This window comes from Calliphora vicina, chromosome 4 (genome assembly GCF_958450345.1).
Source record: "Calliphora vicina chromosome 4, idCalVici1.1, whole genome shotgun sequence".
Taxonomy (NCBI): domain Eukaryota; kingdom Metazoa; phylum Arthropoda; class Insecta; order Diptera; family Calliphoridae; genus Calliphora; species Calliphora vicina.
This window is the reverse complement of record NC_088783.1, coordinates 79,700,879-79,706,878: the sequence shown is the minus strand read 5'-3', so window position 1 is coordinate 79,706,878 and position 6,000 is coordinate 79,700,879.

Here is a 6,000-nt window from a genome sequence, read left to right as displayed (position 1 = left end):
GGCTTGTTTGTGATCACTACAACGTAGCAAACCACGGCCATCAAAAAATTTGTACAAGCGATCCGCCCAGTAAGCTCTTAAATCCCATTTGCTTAGGATCATAGCATCTCCTAAATATAAACGTCTTTCTACTTTGGCAACCTCTGTAGCGACAAAAGTATCCACGGACACAATTACACTAGGTAGTGGTAATTGAAGATTCCTTAAACGGCTAAGTCTCAACAGCGATACCTGCCACCATCTACCACGAAAGCGGGAAAGATAGCGATTGGGGCATCATCTGGTAAGCTGAGACATTTTCGTACGTATGCCCTAATTGTCCATTTAGACAACCATTCTTGAAGTTCCCGAGTGTCAGAACATGATATTGTTGAGGTATCAATACTGATCTAAGTGCAAACAACATATGTTGTGGTTTTAGGAGTGCTCTTGTGAGCCGATCTAACTTCTCTTTAAGGTGTGCCTTCAAATCTACCTTAGTTCTGCCTTCTGCGGTGAATGTCACACCTAAGTGTCTCCACTCATGGGAACTCTTCAGTGCTTTTGTAGCACGTACCTCAACAAAGACCTCCTTTTGAACAACAACCGGACATTTATATTTCGGTTTACCTTTAATGGACACCGAGAAACATTTGGAGCTGTTCAACTTGAGTCCACATGAGCCGAGGAACTCACTTGCTATATTAAGCAGCTTCTGAAGTCCTTGTGGAGTTGAATGCCATATGGCCAGATCGTCAGCAAAAGCAGCAATATTAGTCATGTAATTACCAATCTTGCATCCTATATCTGGCTGGAGATTGCGGATCAGTCTGCCCATCCGTACGACACCGAATCAAATGCTTTGTTGACATCTAGGACCGCAATACCGCATAATTTTGATGATGGTCTCATCAGTAGACACCCATCAGTAGACATAAATCCTTTCTGTATGCGTTCGAAATTGATACACTGAGATATTCTCTTAGCCTGAATCGCTTTTTTAATTAGGCTTCTACAAGTTTTACAAAAATAATACTTATTAATTTCATAGGCAAACTTTTCAGAAAGACAAAAAACATCATTAATAAAATCAGATCTTACATTAATTCTCATCTGTGATACTTTTTCTACGTTGACCCTTCTTTAATGACGTCATTGTACCTGTTGTATCGCATCGAGTTTCGATTTGCCACTACTAAGCGCCTGTTATCCTCCAAACAGTCTATATGTTAGTTCCTCCCTCATTTTCCCATTCCGTTCAGCCTGGCGATTGTTTTGTGGCAATTGTCAAACCCAGATGAATATTTCGCCTTATTTTTTTTCATAAAACTGCTACAAGTTTTATAAAAATTATACTTATTAATTTCGGGCGCAAATCTTTCAAAAAGACAAAAAACATCATTAATAAAATCAGAACGTACATTAGTTCTAATCTGTGATACTTTTTCTACCCGGTGTTTGAACCATAATCTTTCACAGCATAATACATTTTATTGTTGGTCCTTCCTTAATGACGTCGTTGTACCTGTTGTATCTCAGCGAGTTTTAGTTTACCACTGCTATCCGCCTTTTGTCCTCTACATATTCTATACGTAGTTCCGCCTTCATTTGCCCATTCCGTTCTACTTGGCGATTATCCCTTTTCCTGTTGGTGTCATTACGTCTATGACGAAGAAATCTTTTATGACCATTACGTTGTAGGTCGTATTGGCTTTGGCAAATACTTTGTATTGTATATATGGTCGACGCAACGTATTCCTTAATTGATCTTATGCATAGTATGGATCATATCGTCTTGTTCAATGTTCATCATTTTATACTTAGTTGTATTACGGGCTTGCTCTTGTGATCTATTATCTTGATTATTGCGTATATTTTGATGTTCTACAGTATTTCGTCCCTCTGCCATGAGTAGACTTAAGTCTCTGCTCTGATGCAGAGACTTAAGTGCGATAACTTATGTTAATCATGCTAGAAAGGACAGTTTAACCTGGATTGGCTGTTCCTGGTAGCGTCCATCCATTCCAGAAGGACACGCGAAACTAAGACCTACCCTCCTTGCTTGTTATTTTTTAGGGCGGCTATCAGACGTTCCATTTCAACTCTTTCGCCTTATAGATAGATTGATGAAACTGGTCCTTAGTGCTATATTGTTTGTCCGTCCGTAATCCACTAGCGTATGTTTTCCATATTGTGCAGCTGTTATCCCTAGTGGGGCGTTTTTCAATCCTGGCAGCAGGTATAAAACGCAACAAAGGTCCGTAAGGACAAAATGGAAACTATATTTTAATAATTCCTTATGGTTTTTTTAACCAAATTTAAAATTTTCGTGTTTTTTTAATCCTCATGATGTTGAGATTATTTCAAATAACTTTGAAAGGAGAAGAACATAACTTTAAACTTTCGAAATTAATTTCTAATTTTCGAACAAAATTTTGTATTGTTTTAGGCGTATTCAGGTTTGCCAGATTTCAGCTTATTCGGGCTACGAAAACTACATTTGGCAATTTTACAAAAAAAATAATTTTTTAAAAAGAATTTTACAAAAAATTTTAAATGTTTAAAAAAATCACAAATTTTTCCAAAAATCAGCAATTTTACATTTTTTTTAAAAAAAATGTCTCAAAAATTTAATTTTTTTTAAAAATTCGCCAATTTTACCTAAAATTATCAACGCCCGTGAACAAAACAACCCGAAACAGCTGATTGTTTTTTGTTGCTGTAGATGTTGTACACACCATATTATTTGTTTTGGTGTGGTGAATATAAAAAATAAAATTTGATATTGTAATACTTTTTTAAAATGTCAAAATGAAGTTTGTTACATATGAACAAACCGCAACATAACCTTAAAATAAAATAATCATTAAAACAAGTAAGAAAGTATGGTCGGTCAAGCCCGACCATATAATATACTAAGTAAAAGAGCAAAAACATTTTTCTGTTAAAATTTCAATAATTTATATTTTTGAGTGATTTTCCTTATATGGGAGCTATGACTAATTATGGACCGATCGTAACAAAATTTGGTGACATGAATTTTGTATATATAAAACTTATTTGGAGCGCAATTTGTGGAGATACATTTATAAATTAAACATTTATGACCGATAAAGTCCAATTTCGAGAGGACATTTGTATGGGGGCTAGGTGAAATAATGGACCGATTTCAGCCAGTTTCAATAGGCTTGGTCCTTGGGCCGAAAAAATAACATATACCAAATTTTATCGAAATATCTTCAAAATTGCGACCTGTACTCTGCGCACAAGGTTTACACGGACAGCCAGCCAGCCAGCCGACCAGACGGACAGACATCGTTTAATCGACTCAGAAAGTGATTCTAAGTCGATCGGTATACTTTAAGGTGGGTGTTAGACTAATATTTTTGGGCGTTACAAACATCTGCACAAACCCATAATACCCTCCCCACTATGGTGGTGTAGGGTATAAAAATTGCCAAATTTATACAAGACGATGGGCATCATATCGGGAAACAGAAATGATAAGTGGACACTCATAGCAATCGAATGGCATACTAACTTCTTTTAGAAAAACTTAAACGTAGGGGTAGGTAGGCCCATTCAAACTTTGATGCCATGAACAAATTTTTTAAATTGGAAAAAATATTGCCACAATTATATAAGGCCTTTTGCATCATATCTGGGAACGGGAACGATAAGTGGATACCCATAGGAATCGAATGGCATATAAAGAATGTTTGGAAAAACTTGAACGTAGGGAGCAGGCCCATTCAAACTTTGATGTCATAACAATTTTTCATACAAAATTTTAAATTAGAAAAAAATTGCCTCAATTATACAAGGCGTTGAGCATCATATCTGGGAACGGGATCGATAAGTGGACACTTGTAGGAATCGAATGACATAAAAAGAATTTTTGGAAAAGCTTGAAGGTAGGGAGCAGGCCCATTCAAACTTTGATGTCATAAACATTTTTCATGAAAAATTTTAAATTAGTAAAAAAGTTGCCACAATTATACAAGGCGTTAGGCATCACATCTGGGAACGGTATCGATAAGTGGACACTTGTAGGAATCGAATGACATAAAAAGAATTTTTGGAAAAACTTGAACGTAGGGTGCAGGCCCATTCAAACTTTGATGTCATAACCATTTTTCATGAAAAATTTTAAATTAACTAATTCAAATGAATTTTCATGTATGGCATCCTTCTAAATAAACTACGCTTTTCTTAACGAAAAGCTGGTATTTTAAATAATCTACCAAGATGAATAGAACCACAGAAGTAAGTCTTTTAATTTATAATTTTTTTAATTCTATATTTATGTATTCATAAATAATTCTTAGTATATTTTTATAATAGTCTATTTATAAAGAACATTTATTTATTAATGATATATTTTCAGACTTTATTAAAATTGATTTTCGTGAAAGAGGACTTGGACGTGGTCGTGGTCGCGGAACACGAAATACACCATACCAGGGGCCGAATTACCGCATTCGATATCGAGTAAAATCTATCGTAATTTTCTTATTTGAGATTTCAGCATTCGATATCGAGCATGAAATTTAGTACATTTTGTTATAATTACGATATCGAAATTATTTTTCGATACGATAGTTCATTCGATCACGAGTGCGGTAATTAGGCCCCAGGTATTTTTTATAAGGTTTTGAAATAATAAGCATAAATTACAAATATATTTTAATTGTAAAAAAAAATAAATAAAATTTCAAATAGTTTTTGCATTTAATTCTGGCTGCCGAGGTACTTCCTGGTCTTCCTGCTGTGATACTGCTTGTACAACTTGAGGTGTTGTGGTTTGTGGTGCCACAGGTTGAGGTTCTACTGCTTGTACCACCATTTGGTGTACCATCATTTGCGGTGCCATCATTTGTGGTACCATAATTTGTGGAGTCATATATTGCGGCATTTGTGGCACCAAATATTGCGGCAATATATTTCTATACCCATATGAAGGTGTAGAAATATAGGACCTAGGTGTCTCCCTGGTGAAAAATGAAATAAAAAAACAAGCGGAGTCATATTTGAAAAAGTTAGAAGTTCACCCAAACCCACTTGCACGAACATTAATGAGAAGTAATGGCTACATCCGACTAAGAAGAAGGAATCCAACCGACCTGCGCTAATGATAGGATCTATAAATTAAACAAAATTTTTCGTCCAACTGTGGTGGGACGTAAATAAAAATAATATTTAGATTTAAGATTTGAACAAATTATTGATAGTTCACATTATTTTGTGAAGATACAATAAATAAAATATGAAATAAAAAAAAACAAGTAAGAGTACTATATTCGGCCGTGCCGAATCTTAAATACCCTCCACCTAAATATGATGGTATAACAACTGAAATAATATAACAATTGTTAGAAAGACTAGTTTACGCAGAAGATATTTTATTTCAAATGTACAAAAACTTGTATATATTTCAGCAATTTATAACTGAAATTCCTACTAGAACGTATGAAATTTAACAATTTATATACTTAATAATTAGTTAATACGTTTGGATCAACATTTTTCCCTTTTAACCTCAAGTGAAGAAACAGAGTATAAAAAAGGGTATACAAATATATTTAGACAAATTTCAAAATATTTGGTTGTTGGACTTATGTGGGAGCTATGACCTATTATGATTCGATTGTCATAAAATATTTTTACGTGATTTTTATGTTTTTATGTGAGAGCTGTGGCCAATTATGGACCAATATTCACAAAATTCAGTATCATGATTTTTGAATACAAATTACTGATCTGTGTACTATTTTGTTTTAATATATTATGGTCCTAAGTATTTAAGGGCTATTTTTGTAGAATTTCATATAAACAACGCTATTAACAAGAGTGGACCTTATATGGGAGCTATGCCGAATTATGAACTAATATTTAAAAAATCTTGTAGTACGATTCTTGGATACAAATTACTGATCGGTGTAAAACTTTGGTTCAGTATAGATTTTTATGGATATTTGTGCAGGGTAATGTGTTTTCCTGAAGTGGTTCTTATATGGAGGT